The sequence below is a fragment of the Leucoraja erinacea genome, chromosome 1 (genome assembly GCF_028641065.1).
Source record: "Leucoraja erinacea ecotype New England chromosome 1, Leri_hhj_1, whole genome shotgun sequence".
NCBI classification, from domain to species: Eukaryota; Metazoa; Chordata; class Chondrichthyes; order Rajiformes; family Rajidae; genus Leucoraja; species Leucoraja erinaceus.
The window spans coordinates 72,785,989-72,806,651 of NC_073377.1; the positions used below are offsets into that span (position 1 = coordinate 72,785,989).

At 42.4% G+C, this 20,663-nt stretch overlaps 1 protein-coding gene across 16 annotated transcripts in view; it reads left to right on the top strand.

Moving 5' to 3' along the window:
• rbm47 (RNA binding motif protein 47) overlaps positions 1-20,663 on the top strand; it is a 212,798-nt gene that overhangs the window by 133,264 nt on the left and 58,871 nt on the right. Inside the window, exon 1 of one of the 16 annotated variants that reach the window (XM_055637292.1) lies at positions 7,741-7,765. The exons of the other annotated variants lie outside the window; for them this stretch is intronic. The gene's annotated coding sequence lies outside the window, so the exon portion shown is untranslated. Of the gene's footprint in view, positions 1-7,740; positions 7,766-20,663 lie in introns of those variants that run through there. 16 annotated transcript variants of the gene reach the window in all.

The window sequence follows — 20,663 nt, forward strand, 5'->3', positions numbered from 1 at the left end:
CTCCCGGAGATGATATTCGTTGATAGTCCCACCCAACTGCTGACACGTTTCACTTAGCCACACATTCTTTACAAAAGCTAGGTACATCTGTTTCTTGGCATTAAGCCACTTTCTGGAATTTTATATGCAGATTTGTACCAGTCAGCCTTTTCTTCAGATTATCTTGTCAATTTTAACCTGAAAATGGACAAATAGTTGATGAATATCATTCAGAATTTCTTCCCAGTGGTGCGGAGGCCTCCTTCCGCCGTCTGAAGCAGCTGCACCAAAGGTCCTATAGCTATAGGATCTTTGAGCTGCACCGCTCGGCCCCGCACCTTGCTGCTGGCTGGCGGAGGAGGGGAGGCGGTGGTGAGGAGATCCCAACCGCCTCCCCCTTTGGCAGCGGCACTTGGCGGTGGACAGGGACGGCCAAGGCAGCAGGGCGATGTTGTCCAAGGAGCGCTGACCTTCCTTCCTCCCCCCCTCCCCCCCCCCCCCCCTCTCTCTCTCTCTCTCTCTCTCTCTTGTACACCCCCCCCTCCACCCCGCTTATCCTGAGACCCCTCCTCTACATCCCGCACTGATCCCCATTCCCACCACTATTCAGTTCTCACTGACATCCCCTGTGCTCCCTCCCCATCTACCCCCCCCCCCCCCCATCTATTCATCCTGCGCTGATCACCCAATCCACCTTGCATTGACTTACTGTACTTACACGCCTTTCCATCCATCCTGCACTTCTCCTCCATTTATCCTGCACTTCATCCTGTACTGATCCTCCCATTCATCCTGTGCTGATCCCCCCCCCCATCCATCCTGTACTGATCCCCCCCATTCAAGAAGAATGGGGGGAACAGTCTGAAGAAAGGTCTCGACCCAAAACGTTGCCTATTTCCTTCGCTCCATAAATGCTGCCTCACCCGCTGAGTTTCTCCAGCATTTTTGTCTACTGCCATCCATCCCGTACTGATCCCCCCATTCAACACTACTGACACCTCCCGTGCTCTCCCCTCACAATTTTACCTACTCCAACCAACACGTACTAATTCACCTGCCTCAATCCATCCATTCCGCACCGATTGCCTTCCAAACCCCCCAAAACATTTGCTGCAGTTATGTCCTTTGACCATCTCTTGTCAGTTAGTGTAATGTTTAAACTGTCGGATGGATATAGTCTGTTTTAACAGCTATTATCATAAAATGTCTTTAGAAATTTCCTTGCAACCTGTATATTTTGTTATGGATAAATTATGTGGGAAGCGAGAGTGTTTCTGTACCAATAGCAATAACGACCCATGCTATGGCCATGTCATTGTAATTTTCGGTCCTTCACAGAAAACATGTTTGCATCAATCTGTAGTATGCATGGTTAGCATATATGTTACCATGGTCCAGGATTTATTGACACAGGTTGATCATATGCTGAATAATCCAACCACATTTTTGTTTGGAAGTGGAAAGAACTAATAGAATTTGCATTCATTGCAATGTGTAAAAAGAGTTGAGATACTGCATTATTATTTTGCTGCATGTCATTGTTGTAAATATCATGTCTTCATTGGTGAATATGTTTAGTTTGTGACTTTATTTGAAGCAGAAATAATATGTGAATGCTTCATTGAGCATATTTCCGACTGGTAACTACGCACTTCGTCCAAGCACATTATTGCACGCGTCATGCAAGCCGTCTTAAATGACCACCTAAACTGTGATTTGGCAACCTGAAAAGCTGCCGAGGTTGCCCGGCTGGTAACAGGGAAAAAAAGTTAAGTGAGAGCCCTGGATGTTGGCTGAGAATATGATCACGTTTGTTCTTGATATTTCCACTTTTATTGATAGAGCTCACAGACAAAGAGACCACTAAGGAGCAGGGTTATCAATCATGTACCATGGAACAGATGAGGCATCTTCAGAAAATGAGGGAACTTAGAATGGGCAAACAATATTTATAAATGTAGCAAGTAATCTAGCATCAACAAGAACCTACAACACACTTCATATTAAAATATCTCAGAGCATCTTGAAATATGAACAAGAATGACAAGAATGCGAAATGAGGGAACCAAAGTGCAATTCTTTTTAGGAGGTTTTTAAAGTTTATTTCATGGAATTAAGGTGGGATTAGTTGAGTAGGGTGAAATTCCAGAAGCTAGGAGCTGAATGAGAAATCACAATTGACAGAGTAAGAATGTAATATCTAGCATCAGTAGCATTTATGGATGTAAGGTAGGATAACATGCACTGGAGAATAGGGATGATGGGATTATTGGGTTTAGAAGAGGCATGTGAGAAGACTGATATTTTGGGTGGTTGATATGGATTAGGCCAAAATGAACAGCGATGGCGTCTTGGAATGGGTCAGATTAAGAGAACAGAGCAATGATCAGGACAAGATGACCCCATGTGTTGGCATTACCTGATTCAACCTAAGATGGCAGCTGGAACCATGAAGGCAGCGGCAGGGAGATGTTATAAAGCAAAAAAAAATCATTCTTCATTTTGTTGGTAATCATTAGGAAGAGGGTTGGCCACATGTAATTTATGATTTCTGAAACTGAGTTTAAGATTATCACCACAACCTCAGCCTTTTAATTTAATTCCTCGCCTTGAATGTAAAGTTTACATGTCTTTGTAATTCAGTGTTTTGTGTTTATTCATACTGTTGCCGTGCTAACAAAGCTTTCATTGCTACATGATTTCAAATGTTTCAGACATAGGATTGATAACTTTGATATATATCGTAGGAGAAATCCAAGTGTTCAAAGAGCCTTTCAAGTACGAATTCTGCTGAAGCAGAAACTTAGTGGGATTTTTTAAGCATTTTCTGTTCAAATTGGGCTAAAGTTCACCACCAATCCAAAAAACACCACAACAATTAAAAAAAACTGGTCTAATTTGTAATATATACAGTGACGCGAATGCTGACCCAAACTAGTTGACTTCTAATCCACTTTGGAGAGTTCATTTAAGTGACCTCATCTTGACCTGCAAACATTGATAATCCAGGGTCAAAGGCCACCATCGGCAGCCTCAAGCGTTTACACCAGGATAATCAATGACATTGCATGTGCTTTGACCCCTGGTGTGTGAAATGACTGAACATGTTGAATCAAAAGATCTGATTCTTCCATTTCTTTTTAAGTCCCACAGTATACCTGCACCTTTGGTGTTGTTTATGCATGAAAACTATTAGGATTCTGACTTTAAAGTATGTGTGCTGTAAGAATGTAGTCCTGTGTCCGTCAGATTCTCCATTCGCATGACGTAGGAAGGGTGCGGTGCTGGCAAGTACTTTGCTGGAAATGTTTAATTTACTCAATTTATTTGAGCTTATTCACATAATCAAAATGAGTGTTCCCAGCAGTGAACACTTAATAATGTATTGTAAATTCCATAGTTTGGGATATGGAATTTGTTCAATGTGATAAAAATGATTAATTAATGTATTAAATCAGGAATGATTTTAGATCCTTTCATGCTTGAAATGTTGGTTTCTTCTTCAAATGTTGGTTTTATTTGTGTTTACTTTCCATTAATTCCGGGGTATGTACTATTACCTGAAAACATCATTATCTAAGCCATGTGGTTTTGATTAATGTTTGAAGTTTGAAGATGGTAGGAAATAATTTACAACATTGATACGTTTTCCATATGAATGAAACATTTGTGTGCATGTGGCTTCAACGCCATGAATCCTGCCATATGTTTTAGTTTAGTTTAAAGATACAACATGGGAACCACTCCCTATAAATTAGGGTCAATTTACAGAGGCCAATTAACCTCCAAACTTGCATGTCTTTGGGATGTGGGAGGAAACGGGAGCACCTGGAGGAAGCTTGCACAGTCACAGGGGTAACGTGCAAACTTCACACAGACCGCACCTCAGGTCAAATTAGTTCATTTCAGCTGCATATGAACTGCATACAGTTTTTTCCCCAGACTGCATAATTATCACTCCAAAAAGTAGGTAACAGCTCAGAAACACTCCTCTTGTCACTCTCCATTTGTTTCTTATCAACATACGTTTTCTGGCAAGTCTGGTAATGCATCAAGGTACAATATGCATAGCCAGCAATCTTGCACTGGAGTCCTCTACAGCAGAACACAGGTGTGACACGCCTGGGCTACTCAAACCCCTTCGTGATCTGCAGGCCTTGCTTGTACATGACTCAGTAAGTAGCGTCAGAGACTGAGCTAATGGCTACAGGTGTCGTATCAAATGAGCTGTTGCTGCTCAACCACTAACCACATCAGAGTTCTTGTTCACGTCAAAGGTGCCAAAGATGGGTTGTCTTGAGGGGAGATGGTGCAAGGTGAGATAAGTCATGCCTACTTGCCCCACAAGTAGTTTGTAAGCCAAAGAGATGAAGAGAAAGTGGAATCGGGCAGGATGATTTACAATAGCTGCCTTTTTCAATCACATCTGTGCCATTGTTGACCCTGCCCCCTCTGATCATTTATGTAACAATGTCAAACACTGTCTCGTGGAGCTACACAGGTTGGGGAGCTGCTGATGATACTGCCTATGTAACAACCTTTAAAACAAAGGGGTATGTGGCTCAGTGTCTGGCTCATGTGTCCACCACGGACGGCTTAACAGCTGACAGAGTTTGCCAGCTGTGACGTACAGACCTGTTTGTTGGCATTGTAAATATGTGCGGGTGTGTGGGGCACATTATTGTTACGTTTAACTTTTGCTGAATGAATGAGGGAATGATTTGCATTGAGCAATGTGTGAAGCACATCAAGTCAAGTTTATTGTCACATGCACAAGTATAGTGAGGTACGGCTACAATGAAAAGCTTGCAGCAAGAGCAGCACAGCCGTTTCAGAAAGCATTTGACTTTCAGAAAGCATTTGATAAGGTCCCACATAGGAGATTAGTGGGCAAAATTAGAACTTATGGTATTGGGGGTAGGATGCTGACATGGATAGAAAATTGGTTTGCAGACAGGAAAAGAAGAGTAGGGATTAACGGGCCCCTTTCAGAATGGCAGGCAGTGACTAGTGGGGTACCGCAAGGCTCAGTGCTGGGACCTCAGCTATTTACAATATACATCAATGACTTAGATGAACGGATTCAAAGTAATATTAGCAAATTTGCAGATGACACAAAGCTGGGTGGCAGTGTGAACTGTGAGGAGGATGCTATGAGAATGCAGGATGACTTGGACAGGTTGGGTGAGTGGGCAGATGCATGGCAGATGCAGTTTAATGTGGATAAATGTGAGGTTACCCACTTTGGTGGCAAAAACAGGAAGGCAGATTATTATCTAAATGGTGTCAAGTTGGGAAAAGGGGAGGTACAATTGGTTACTGAAATGAAGCATGCAGGTACAGCAGGCAGTGAAGAAAGCTAATGGCATGTTGGCCTTCATACCAAGAGTTGAGTATAGGAGCAAAGAGGTCCTCCTGCAGTTGTACAGGGCCCTAGTGAGACCACACCTGGAGTATTGTGTGCAGTTTTGGTCTCCAAACTTGAGGAAGGACATTCTTGCTATTGAGGGAGTGCAGCGTAGGTTCATGAGGTTAATTCCCGGGATGGCTGGACTGTCATATGTTGATAATTTGGAGCGACTGGGCTTGTATACTCTGGAATTTAGAAGGATGAGAGTGAATCTTATTGAAACATATAAGATTATTAAGGGTTTGGACACGCTAGAGGTAGGAAACATGTTCCTGATGTTGGGGGAGTCCAGAACCACGGCCCATAGTTTAAGAATAAGTGGTAAGCCATTTAGACCAGAGATGAGGAAACACTTTTTCACACAGAGAGTTGTGAGTCTGTGGAATTCTCTGCCTCAGAGGGCGGTGGAGGCTGGTTCTCTGGATGCTTTCAAGAGAGAGTTAGATAGAGCTCCTAGGGATAGCGGAGTTAAGGGTATGGGGAGAAGGCAGGAACGGGGTACTGATTGTGGATCAGCCATGATCACATTGAATGGCGGTGCTTGCTTGGGCCGAATGGGCTACTCCTGCACCTATTGTCTATTGTCTATTATAGACTCAGATAACACACATAACATAAACGTATACATAAATTATACAAGACAGAGAAAAGTAAAAGATAGTGGAAAAAAAGACCTTTATGCAAAACACAACCATAAACAAGTATGTGCCAGTGCAAGAGGTAGTCCTGTAGAGTTCTGTTGCTGAGGTAGGATTAGGGTTGTGCAAGTCAGTACAAGAACCTGATGGTCCTAAACCTGGTGTATGGGACATTAGGCTTTACCTCTGCCCGATGATAACAGCGAGAAGAGGGCATGGTCCGGATGGTGGGGATCCTTAATGATAAATGCCACCTTGGTTTGGGGGGGGATGGGGGTTGGGAAGGGATTTGGAGATAAATTTTCAGACACTCGCCACATTTGTGAAGTATTTGGGGCTGGCATTTCCAGAGAGAGCTTCCTGGCCCACTGCAGGTAGAGTACCTCTCCTCCTCAGACTGTGGAAGGATCTCAATGTGAAACGTCATCCATCCTTTCTCTCCAGAGAAGCTGCCTGCCTGACACACTGAGTTACCCCAGCACGTTGTGTCTACCTCTCCTCCTACCTATTTCATCTATATAGCATTCTAGTGCTTCAAGAATTGTGTGCATGCTTTTTCCTTCCACCAAGGCTTTCAGCAAGAGCCGACCTCCTCTAGAATGAGTAGGAAGAAGGGTCTCGATTTGAAATGCATCTGAAGAAGGGTCTCGACCCAAAACATCACCTTTTCCTTTTCTTCAGAGATGCTGCCTGACCTGCTGAGTCACTCCAGTCTATTGTGTCAATCCTCTAGAATGACTTTAATCATTGGTTCGAGCCACTATAGCCTCCAGTGTGTTGCAGGCTTGGCTATAATCAGTGTTAACTATTTCAAATTAATAGGAGCCAATCAAGAGATTGGCATAATGATGGATGATCTCTGAAGGTTGAAACAGCATAATTAGTGCTGGATGAACTGATGGTAATAGGATCACCGTATAGATTACATGACTGGCCACATCATACCTGCATAAGTCAATTATACATAGTTTTGTACCACTATCCCAAGCGGCACACATAGAACTAGCAGTTTAAATTAGATCTGAATCTAGGATACCTCAGTAAATCTTCACACTGGTGTACAGAGGAATTTGATTGCTATCTCTATTCTGGAAATACCGCTCGTACTAGTTTTATCTCAGTGTCAAAATAGTAATGCATATGGGAAATTAGATTTTTATTTATTCCGTGGTATTTGTATGGATTGTCAAGAAAACAACTCACAATTACGGAGATATTCTAATATTTCCTATACATGCTGAAAATGTGAGAGCAATGTAGACAGCTGGGCATCTAACTTGTGATCACCCAGCATTGAAAGCATCTTATTGTAAAGATGTTTGCATGTCGCTTCAGTCACTTATTTAGGGTTGAGCTGCTAAAGATAAACATTGACCTTTTTTTTTCATTTGTAGGTTTTTCATTTTGTTAAATTGATAATATGTCCATTGATTTTCTTGAATATATTCTCTGCAATGTATAGGCTTTTTCTATATAAAGTGCCATTAACAGTACTGATTAATTACTTTGACTTCATTCGCAGATAATTGTTCAAAGTAAACCAAATACCCATTTCTGCTTCAATATATTTTTCTTCGTGATTTAAGTAAAAACTAAGTGTAATCGAGAATGATTTGTCATTTCTCATATTCGCAGCTGCGACCGAAACCTCTACCTGTTCGGTGACACACGATAAACGTAAATTATTTCCACTTCCCATGCAAAATCTTTCTACTTCAGTTCCACCAAAAGATTAGAGGTAAATGTTGCCTTTTTTGCTGTGCAAATAGTACAACAGGGGAATGATACAGTCAGTCTTGATCTGTTGATTGCATGTTTCACCAAAATACTTGGATGGAATGTGTAGATTTACAAAAAAGGGAAGTCAAATTTTCCATGTGACTTGTGTATATATTTCTTCCTTTAAAAAAAATGGTACATGTTCAAAGAGATTGCATTGTAGAATAGTCTCTATGGAATGATGATTACCTTCTATTGGACCCTACTCCCCGACCCCACACACACACAGATGCCTCGCCTACCTTCCCTTGCACCCCACCACCTGACTGTTTATTAGAAACAGTTCACCAGATTTAGTTGACAGTGGACAGTATTTATTAAGATGCTAATCATGTTATCCAATCCATAATAAGAGGTAGTTCCAGTGGGGTTTTACAACTTTATTATTCCCATAGTACCATCACTTGATTAATATTTTAATCAATATTAATATTTTAATATTAGTACTATTTCCTGATTAATCTTCGTATAATCCCTTGTGTTTGATAGTGCTCTTTTTAAACATTAGGATTGATCCTTCCCCAATAACCTTGACCGTTGTAAAATAAATCTCCCTTTCAAACATATAAATGCTTGTTATTATTGTTAAATGCACATGGCCGACCTACACCAGGCATTTCAAAGTACAGGAGAGGTAGCACCAGTGCTTTCTCTGCTATCTCATCCAGATACACAGCAGGACAAGTGAATCAATGCACGTGTGCTCTCCAAGGCAACATCATATGCTTTGGGACTCTAATTACGTTTCACCCAACTCCAAGGAGTGGGACAGGTTGTCCGCCTGTCTGGCGCCAGATTTCTGAAGCACTCACTACGCTGAGCTCTGCCATGGCAAGATATTACTGAGAGGATGTTGTCTAGGACCTCTGAAATAATTCAACAGCCTAATTAATTCATGGGAATTCCTTGTCCGGTACTGTTCAATACAGGAGCTCCCATTGATGAAGGGCCCCGTGTCGCTTCAATGAGAGGAGCAGCAGGTCAAGTGAATGTGGTGAATAGATAATAGACCATAGGTGCAGGAGTAGGCCATTCGGCCCTTCGAGCCTGTATGGAGCGCGTCAGCTCCCAAACCACCCCAACAAACACACCCTGCTCCATCAGTGGCAGAGTCTGCAGACCCAACATCGGCCTCACCAGCCAACTAAGAACCCATGAGGCAAGAAGGATAGCAAATCATCCTTATGAAGTGACTCAAGGTGCTCAGGGTCTTCCGAAAGCTCCTCTGTTTACAACAGTCATGAGCCAAGAATTCCTATGAATCTCAAGGCCGTTGCATTTATTTCCTTGACCCTAGAGAACTCCTTAAGAAAGGATAGTTAAGTGTTTTTGAAATTGTGACATTATTAATGCTTAAGGTCTTAAAATCCTTTAAAGACCAGCTTAGATGTGATGCATTCTTTGGTATTCCAAACAATTAGCAGTTAATGTTTGGGTTAAACCAAGTTTAGCAAGATCAATGGGGCTAAAAACAGATGTCATCTTACTCGTACACACAAAACCAGAAAGACACAAAATGACAGGTCCGGCAAGATTCCATAATGTTCTGAACTTTGTGTGACAATATTCATTTTTTTACTTTTGTCCAATATTGTTTCCTTTCACCCTTTCTTTATTTAAGCAAAATGTTTGCTCTTCCAAATTGGGATGTTCTTTACAGTTTTATTAAAGGCTCGGCTATTTAAAGCTTCTTCAAATAAGGATCCCGCTTTAATAACAGGATCTGCTGTGACCATACAGCTCATGTTGCTGTTAATTGTTTACAAATTATGTTCAACAGTGTACCTTTCTCCACTGCATAGTATTCCCTAACGACTGCTAAGTTAAAAAAATCCATTATTTTTACATGCGAAGGTAGGACTCCAGGAACATGTGAAGTGTGTGTGTGTGGGGATTGAAATTACTGCAGCAACATTAAGAAAAACGGACAAAAAAGATCACACGAGTTACATATTTCAACAGTTTTAGAGCAAGTTTTGTCAGCGCATTATCGACAGGTTCCAACAGCAATTTCCCTTATAAATTCGAGTATAGGAGCAGGGAGGTTCTGCTGCAGTTGTACAGGGTCTTGGTGAGACCACACCTGGAGTATTGCGTACAGTTTTGGTCTCCTAATCTGAGGAAGGACATTCGTGCCATAGAGGGAGTACAGAGAAGGTTCACCAGACTGATTCCTGGGATGTCAGGACTTTCATATGAAGAAAGACTGGATAGACTCGGTTTGTACTCGCTAGAATTTAGAAGATTGAGGGGGGATCTTATAGAAACTTACAACATTCTTAAGGGGTTGGACAGGCTAGATGCAGGAAGATTGTTCCCGATATTGGGGAAGTCCAGAACAAGGGGTCACAGTTTAAGGATAAGGGGGAATCTTTTAGGACCGAGATGAGGAAAACATTTTTCACACAGAGAGTGGTGAATCTCTGGAATTCTCTGCCACAGAAGGTAGTTGAGGCCAGTTCATTGGCTATATTTAAGAGGGAGTTAGATGTGGCCCTTGTGGCTAAAGGGATCAGGGGGTATGGAGAGAAGGCAGGTACAGGATACTGAGTTGGATGATCAGCCATGATCATATTGAATGGCGGTGCAGGCTCGAAGGGCCGAATGGCCTACTCCTGCACCTATTTTCTATGTTTCTATGTTTCTAAATCTTTCTAAGTAAGTTACCTGTGAGGTATTTTCCATTGTGGTTTGTTCTGACATCTGTGATGCCTCTTTCAATTCTATCTTGCAATTCCTATGAAATGCAAAACCATTGAAGAATGCAATGCGTTGGCTTCGAAACTCTTTTTCACTCATGGTGGTTAGGCAGTTTGAATTAGACCTCATCTGGACCAGAACAAACATTTCTGAACCTGGTGGAACAGGTACAGCATTGAGCCCATTGAACTTTTCCAGGCATATGTTTTTCAGTGTCATTGATAAGCACTATCAGTTTCTCGTGGATTCGAAAATCCAGGGCAATAGCTATCTTTTTCAGAAACTGCCCACCCCATAGGTTCATAAGTAGACACAAAATGCTGGAGTATCTCAGCAGGTCAGGCAGCATCTCTGGAAAGAAGGAATGGGCAAAGTTTCAGATCGAGACCCTTCTTCAGACTGATGTCAGGGGAGGGGGCTGGACAAAGATAGAATGTAGACAGAGACAGTAAGACTAGTGGGAGAACTGGGAAAGGGAAGGGGATGGAGAGAGAAAGTAAGGGCTATCTGCAGTTAGAGAAGTCAATGATCATACTGCTGGGGTGTAAGATACCCAAGCGAAATATGAGGTGCTGTTCCTCCAATTTACGCTGGACCTCACTCTGCCAATGGAGGAGGCCCAGGACAGAAAGGTCAGATTAGGAACGGGAGGGGGAGTTGCTGAGCCACTGGGAGATCAGGTAGGTTAAGACAGACTGAGCGGAGGTGTTCAACTAAACGATCGCCGAGCCTGCGCTTGGTCTCGCCGATGTAGAGATGTTGACACCTGGAACAGCGGATACAGTAAATGAGGTTGGAGGAGGTGCAAGTGAACCTCTGCCTCACCTGGAAGACTCCCCCTCCCATTCCCAATCTGACCTTTCTGTCCTGGGCCTCTTCCATTGGCCAGTTCTCCAACTAGTGTTACTGTCTCCGACTACATTCTATCTTTGTCCTGCCCCCTCCCCTGTCATCAGTCTATGAAAGTAAGCATGCAGGTACAGCAGGCAGTGAAGAAAGCGAACGGCATGTTGGCCTTTATAACAACAGAAATCAAATATAGGAGCAAAGAGGTCCTTCTGTAGTTATACAGAGCCCTAGTGAGCCCACACCTGGAGTATTGTGTGCAGTTTTGGTTCCCTAATTTGAGGAAGGACATTCTTTCTATTAAGGGAGTGCAGCGTAGGTTTACAAGGCTAATTCCTGGGATGGTGGGACTGTCATATGCTGAGAGAATGGAGCAGCTGGGCTTGTACACTCTGGAGTTTAGAAGGATAAGAGAGGATCTCATTGAAACATATAAGATTGTTGGGGGAGTCCTGAACCAGGGGCCACAGTTTAAGAATAAGGAGTAAACCATTTAGAACAGAGACGAGGAAACACTTTTTCTCACAGAGAGTGGTGAGTCTGTGGAATTCTCTGCCTCAAAGAGTGGTGGAGGCAGATTCTCTGGATGCTTTCAAGAGAGAGCTAGATGGGGCTCTTAAAAATAGCGGAGCCAGGAGATATGGGGAGAAGGCAGGAACGGGATACTGATTGGGGATGATCTGCCATGATCACATTGAATGGCGGTGCTGGCTCGAAGGACCGAATGGCGTACTCCTGCACCTATTGTCTATTGTCTGTCTGAAGAAGGGTCTCGATCCGAAACGTCACCCATTCCTTCTCTCCAGAGATGCTGCCTCACCTGCTGAGTTACTCCAGCATTTCGTGTCTACCTTCAATTTAAACCAGCATTTGCAGTTCTTTCCTACACCATAAGTTCATGTTCCAGGAGCAGAATTAGGCCATTTGGCCCATCAAAATTATTCCACCATTTAATCAATGCTGATCTATCTTTTTCCCTTTCAACCCCATTCTCCTGCCTTCTCCCCATAACCACCTGATACCCTTACTAATCAAGAATCTGTCAATCTACACCTTAAAAATATCAGTTGATGACCTCAACAGCCGTCTGTGGTAATGAATTCCACAGATTCACCACCCTCTGACTATGGAATTCCTCATCACCTCATCTCTAACGGTACCCCACTCTGGATATTATGTCCTTTGCAATGTCCAAACTTAATGTCATCTATTACTCAATTTGATTTATCAATTTTTCTCAAAATAGGTAAGAAATCTTGTTCAAAGTTCTCTGCAATGTGTTCTCACCAAACATTACTAGCGATTGGGAAAACAGGATTGTCGAATCAGTGACCATGGCTGTGCATCGCTTCAGAGCTTAGCCGCCCGCGAATTGCGTCAAACTCCTAGTTCATAACAAATTAGCTAAGCTTTCTGTGGGAACATAAACAAGTAATATGTTATTGAACAGATAAAATTGTTCTGCTATTGTCATGTTATTTTACAAGTAGAATGTATCAATATCATTACAACATTTGCAAGCTGGAGAAAAGCGGACAAAATTGATTTATTCTTGTTCCAAGGGATGGTGACACTTTTTCAGTGCTGTAGCAACAAGCAATCCATTTCAGTTATGGTAGTTGTGAGCATGTGAGCATTAAAAGAGCAGCTTTAAAGAATGTGACTAATGTGAGGAAGTGTCAAATGATAGCAGAGAGCAGATTAACGTAATGCTGATTTGAGTTGTAATTTTACGTTTATCATTAATTTTCAGTTAATAGTTTGTGGTGTGGTTCACAGCTTCACACATTTTTGAGCAAGCTTTGTTTTGCTTTGACTGCGTGTTCACCAGATTTAACATGGATATACCGGAGCAGTTAACATTCAATACGCCAGGTATATTTCGTGCAAGCATCTTCTCATACTTGACCAGAGAGAGAAATATACCTTTTTTTTCGCATTATAAATATTGAATAGATGAATGTATTTGAAGTGGTTAATGTTGCTGTAATCCCCAGAGGGTGTTAATCTATAATAAATCTGTGATGACTCTCTCACAATTTCCCAACACTTCCCAGAGCAACAATGTCACCCAGAAAATTTGCTTTGTCCATGGAGTTGGTGTTTTTTGAGGGAGGGAAGGGTAATTGGAGTGTACATTGACTAACACCACACCACTCAAACCACACATTACATGTATTCAAGAGAGAGTTAGATATAGCTCTTAGGGCCAACCGAATCAAAGGATATGGGGAGAATGCAGGAACGGGGTACTGATTTTAGATGATCAGCTATGATCATATTGAATGGCGGTGCTGGCTCGAAGGGCCAAATGGCCACCTCCTGCACCTATTTTTCTATGTTTCTATTCCCAAACAGGTAGCAAAATGGATAGAGAATGAGGCAAAAACATCTACAAAAAGATAGAAGATTACACTGCAAATTAAAACATTTGCCAATCTGCATCTGCAGAAAATATTTTTGTCATGGGAAAGGAAAATGGGATATATACAAACAGAATTCATGAAATGTGTCAAGTTAGTCATTCTGAAGAAGGGTCTTCACCATGACATGACCTATCCTATCTGCAGAGATGCTGCCTGGCCCGTTGAGTTATTTCAGCGTCCCGTTTCTGTGTCCCATCTTACCCGAGCCAGCTTTGTCTGAGGCGATTTACAATTAGCTTCAGTAGAGTGATACAGTATATAGCGTGGAAACGGGTCCATTAGCCCAAATCGTCCATGCCAACCAAGATGCCCCATCTAAGCTCGTCCCATTTACCTGCGTTTGGTCATTTCCCTATACACCTTTCCTATCCACCTCCCTGTCCAAATGTCTGTTAAATGTTGTTATTGTACTTGCCTCAACTACGTCTTGTGGCAGTTAACCCCATATACCCTGTCATTAAATCTGCTCCCTTTCACCTTAACTTTATGCCTCTAGTTCTTCATTCCCCTACCTTGGGGGGGAAATCACAATGCATTCACACTGAAGAAGGTTCTCGACCTCATCCAGAGATGCTGCCTCACCCGCTTAGTTACTCCAGCATTTTGTGTCACTAGCCATTCCCTACATGATCAGTATTGTTGGTTCAGCATAGAAAGAAATTCCTCATCACTACTGGGAAGTGGATGTCAGATCATTTTCACTGCGAATGTTAATTTGGTCAAAGAAGCTTGTGTACTCCTGGTATATATTTTATATATTTCTATCAGGTCTCCCTTCATGTCTGGCATTCCAGAGAAAACTGTCTATCCAACTGATCCTGGTAGCTAATAGCCCCTAATTCTGATTTAATTCAGAAATCTAAGGTGCAAAGGGACTTGGGAGTGTTGGTGCAGGATTTCCAAAAAGTTAATTTCCAAATTAAATCGGTAGTAAGGGAGGCGAATATAATGCTAGCATTTATTTTGAAAGGGCTAGAATATAAAAGCAGGGATGGAATGCTGACGCATTATATGGCAATGGTCAGACTGTATTTGCAGTATTGTGAACAGTTTTGGGTCCTATAGCTGAGGAGGGAGGTGCTGGTGTTGGAGGGGGTACAGAGGAGGTTTACAAGAATGATCCCAGGAATGATTGGGTTGACATATGATGAACATTTGAAGGCACTGGGCCTGTACTTACTGGAGTTTAGAAAGATTAGAAAGAGGGACCTCTTTAAACTTACCAAATGGCGAAAGGCCTGGATAGAATGAATGTAGAGAGGATGTTTCCACTAGTCCAGGGCCAGAGGCCATAGCCTCAGAATAAAAGGATGTACATTTCATGGGGGAATTTCTTTAGTTAGAGGGTGGTGCCATTCATTGTCACAGACAGCTCACGTCAAAGGATAGGGAAGATTGACAGATTATTTTAGTAGGGTGCAGGTGTTTCGAAAAGGAAGGGGGGGAGATGGAAAGATACATCAGCCATCATAGAAATTAGGTGCAGGAGTAGGTCGGCCCTTCGAGCCTGCACCGCCATTCAATATGATCATGGCTGATCATTCATTGCCTTCTCACAGACAGCTGTAGCCAAGGGCCACATCTAACTCCCTCTTAAGGATAGCCAAGAACTGGCCTCAACTACCCTCTGTGGCAGAGAGTTCCAGAGATTCAGACTCTCTGCGTGAAAAAAGTTTTCTCATCTCGGTTTTAAAGGATTTCCCCCTTATCCTTAAGCTGTGACCTCTTGTCTTGGCCTTCCCAAACATCGGGAACAATCTTCCTGCATCTAGCCTGTCCAACCCCTTAAGAATTTTGTAAGTATCTATAAGATCCCTTCTCAATCTCCTAGATTCTAGAGAGTATAAACCAAGTTGACCCATGATTGATGGGTGGAGTAGATCGGCCAAATGGCCTTCTTCTGCTCCCAGAACGTATGAACTTATGAATCGCTGAATAACTCATGTTCAATTCATTTTATTGATTGTTATTCAACATGCTGCCAAACAGTGCCTGGGACAGTACGTTGTCAAAAGTCAATTCTCTTTCTGTACCCATCAGCACTTAATTATTCATTCAAACATTTTTTTAAATCATCAAAAATTGAGAGCGCTAATCAAGACATCTGGCTCGTGTCTAAATCCTAAAATAATCATTAATGGGTAAGCCTCCAAATTTTGCAACCGCACAGTGAGTTGCCTTTCATTGTACTTGTATTCTGTGTATACTTGTATTCCTTAGGTTCTTCTAGCCTTTAATGTTCTCCTTCTTATGTGTGTTTGACAATTCATGGAAATTGTTTGGAATTCACTGCCATTTTTTCAGCCATTTAAGGATAATGCACAGTCCACAGCTCTGCTGAAAGAGCACTGTGTGTTAGAATATATCAGACTCTTCCAAAGTATGCAATATGCCTCTCTAGCCACAGGCAAGGTCCCATAGGACCTAGAGAGTGGCCATTGGTGTTCCTTTGTCTAAGAATGGAAATGGGGATAATCCAGGAAATTATAGGCACTTCAGTGGTAAGGAATCTTTTGGAGAATTCTCAAGGATAAGATTTACATGCATTTGGAAGAGAATGGGCTAATTAGGGACAATCAGCCTGGCTTTGTGCAGGGAAGGTCATGTCTTGCAAAATGAGTTTTTTGAGGAGGTGACAAAGTTAATTGATGGTAGGGCAGGGGATGTTGTCTATGTGAATTTTAGTAAGGCATTTGACTAGGTCCCACATGGTTGGCTAATCCAGAAGATTAAGATGCATGGAATCCACAATAATTTAGTAGTTTGGATTTGGAACTGGTTTACCCGTAGAAGACAGATGATAGTAGTGGAAGGGTGTTATCGTAGTTGAAGGTCAGTGACCAGAGATATTCTGCAGGGATCAATACTGGGACCTCAGTTGTTTACAATATATACAAATGATTTGGACAAAAATGTAGATGGGTTGCTTAGTATGTTTGCAGTGGACACAACGATTGATGGAGTTGCGAACAGTGAAATCGCCTGTCAAAGTATCAACAGGATGCAGATCAGTTAGATATGTGGAGGAAAGGCAGGTGGCGTTTAATCTGGGAAAGTGCACGGTGTGGCACATTTGGAGGTCAAATGTAAAAGCAACATGCTTCATACACTTAGTAATAGGACCCTAAACAACATTGATGTACAATCAGAGTTGTTTAAAAAGGAACTGCAGATGCTGGAAAATCGAAGGTAGACTAAGTTTCAGGCCGAAACCCTTTGGGTTTCGGCCCGAAACGTCGCCTATTTCCTTCGCTCCATAGATGCTGCTGCACCCGCTGAGTTTCTCCAGCAATTTTGTGTACCTGCTGGAGAAACTGAGTGGGTGAGGCAGCATCTATGTACTTGATGTACAGAATGAACTTGGGGTCTGTCTACAGCTCCCTGAAAGTGGCAATACAAGTAGAAAGAGAGGTATGCTTGCGCTCATCAGTCAGTGTATTTAGTATAAAAGGCGAAAGTCATGCTTCAGTTTTATAAAACTGATTTAGGCCGCATTTAGAGTATTGCGTGCGCTCTGATTGCCCTATTACAGAAAAAATGCGGGGTTTGGGGAGGGTGCAGAATGGAGAGGATGCTGCCTGGATTAGAAGGTATTAGCTACATGAGATTCAAGATTCAAGAAAGTTTATTGTCATGTGTCCCAGATAGGACAATGAAATTCTTGCTTTGCACAACAGAATATAGTAGGCATAAATAAATACAGACAGATCAGTGTGGCCCATATACTATTGAATATATATATATATACACACATTAATAATCCAACATCTACATGTAGATGTTGGACAGGTTTGGTTTATTATCTCGGACCGTCAAAGGCTCAGGAGAGACCTGATAGAAATAAATGAAGTTTATAAAATCACCAGGTTGCAGTGAGAGCCATGCTGTCTATCAGCAAATCACGGCCAGTAGACCAGCAGCCATCTGGTAAATCAATTCCTATTTCTGGACTTCGCTCACACAAATACCTGCACATTTGTCATTGTGCATTGCATGCTTCAAAACCTGCTGTCCAAAGCACGAGCCTTCTCACCATTGGGTGGAATATTGTTAAAAAGAAGAGCAAGAGGAGAAACGATTACTGATTCCTCTTGGTTCCTTAGCTTTTAGAGAATGGTTTGAATGTAAGTGTATTCTGTCTGAGCCACCCATCCTCTAACATCATCCATAAGTTGTCCTGACATCCTTAGAACTATTATAACCATATAACCATATAACAATTACAGCAAGCAAACAGGCCATCTCGACCCTTCTAGTCCGTGCCGAACACATAATCTCCCCTAGTCCCATATACCTGCGCTCAGACCATAACCCTCCAATCCCTTCCCATCCATATAACTATCCAATTTATTTTTAAATGATAAAAACGAACCTGCCTCCACCACCTTCACTGGAAGCTCATTCCACACAGCTACCACTCTCTGAGTAAAGAAGTTCCCCCTCATGTTACCCCTAAACTTCAGTCCCTTAATTCTCAAGTCATGTCCCCTTGTTTGAATCTTCCCTACTCTCAGTGGGAAAAGCTTTTCCACGTCAACTCTGTCTATCCCTCTCATCATTTTAAAAACCTCTATCAAGTCCCCCCTTAACCTTCTGCGCTCCAAAGAATAAAACCCTAACTTGTTCAACCTTTCTCTGTAACTTAGTTGCTGAAACCCAGGCAACATTCTAGTAAATCTAATTTACATCTGACTAATAGTCTAGCAGTGTAAGATTGACTCCAGTTAATAAAACTAAAGACAAGTCAAGGAAAATAACTTATTTTGAACAATGCCGTTCATGTTTGCAAAACATTTAACAGTGAATAAACATCCTTGTGCAAACCTGCTGACTGCGCTCATTCACTCATCCTGCTGCCCCAGTGAAATGTACTTCCCGCGGCAACAACATGTATGTATGGTGTAAGCCTTCTGGCCATGGTGGATGGCTTTCAGTGGATACTGGCTTTCAGCCTTGGCTAGTGCAGATGGATCAGCTGGCAGTGTGGCATTGGAAAGGGTGTTGTTGGCATGTGAGCCAGCATGGTTTTGGCATTGGAGAGGGCAACAAGTGTCTCTTGAAGTGGCCAGGTATTGGTTTGCTAGAGAAGTGGCTCAGCACTCCATCCAAGTGCAATATCAAACTAACATTATGAAAGCCTCTTTCATTGCGGGACCACAGGTGTCAAGGTGGCAGCTATAAAAGATTCCATGGTAACAGCATCATAGAAACATAGAAACATAGAAGACAGGTGCAGGAATAGGTCATTCGGCCCTTCGAGCCTGCACCGCCATTCAATATGATCATGGCTGATCATCCAACTCAGTATCCTGTACCTGCCTTCTCTCCATACCCCCTGATCCCTTTAGCCACAAGGGCCACATCTACCACCCTCTTAAATATAGCCAATGAACTGGCCTTAATTAATTTCTGTGGCAGAGAATTCCAGAGATTCACCACTCTCTGTGTGCAAATTTTTTTTTCTCATCTCGGTCCTAAAAGATTTCCCCCTTATCCTTCAACTGTGACCCATTCCTTGTATCCCTGTCGTTAGCATATCTTCCCCAGCCAACAATGGACATTATGGACTACACCCTTCCTCATCTGTTGCCGGCTCTGTTTTAGTTTAGAGATACAGAGATACAGCGCGGAAACAGGCCCTTCGGCCCAACGGGTCCGCGCCGACCAGCGACCCCCCCACATTAACACTATCCTACACCCACGACTGACAATTTTTACATTTACCAAGCCATTAACCTTTGGAGCGTGGGAGCAAACCGAAGATCTCGGAGAAAACCGACGCAGGTCACGGGGAGAGCATGCAAACTCCACACAGACAGCACCCGTAGTCAGGATCGAACCCAGTTCTCAGCGCTGTAATCGCTGTAAGGCAGCAACTTTATCGCTGTGCCACTGTGACCTGATTGTTCTGGAGTACTCTATCTTTCAGTCGGACGAAGGGTTCCGACCTAAAATGTTGCCTATTCCTATTCTCCAGAGATGCTGCCTTACCCACTGGTTTACTCCACCTGTTTGTGTTTATCTTCGGTATAAACCAGCGTCTGCAGTTTTTTTCTACCCGTGATAACAGTACAAGCTAAAAGAGCTATTGCCAGCGAAAGCATCGTTAGCGCATTACTCCTGTATTCATGGAGTCTACCAATGCTCCAAACCTGAAGAATGGCCTCTATACTCAAGGAAACCAGTAATTTAGATCTGAACTCTCCATACTCTTGAAATGTGCCGATAGGATTCCTTGTGTACTCGGTATTTCATGGTAGGCTTCATCTGATCTCTCTGCTGCAGCAATAAGATTTATTATCAGCTTTGTTGAACTGATATCTGAGTATTATCCGCCTGCCCTTGTATCTTCCGTCTTAATTCACCACAGTATTGTATACACTCATCCTGAGCTGTTTTACTAAGAAAACAATGTTGTTTTTGAGTGCTAAGTAAGAATATAGTCTTGTCATAGCACTGCAACATTTGCATGATTTGTGTCGTAGAGTAGTTGTTACGCAAATAAATTCAAAGTATTCTGCACCATTTATTCCTACATTTAAATCCCTCCATGGCAGCTGGACGTCAAGTAAGTATATTAATCCAGAATCAAATAAAAGCCAGTCACGGTAACCAGGAAACAACAAGATTGTTGTAGAAGCCAATCTGAATCATTCATTTCCTTCATGAGATGAAACACTTGCATTATCCTGTACTTGTCTCCCGGCCCTTCAGTGTGTTGGTATGTGAAGAGGAAATCATTATTTAGGACCAAAGTTGGACCGTTGAAGACTGAAAAAGGGGAATTTATTATGGGGAACAAGGAAATGGCAAATGAGTTGAACAGATACTTTGGATCCATCTTCACTAAGGAGGACACAAACAATCTCCCTGATGTACTAGTGG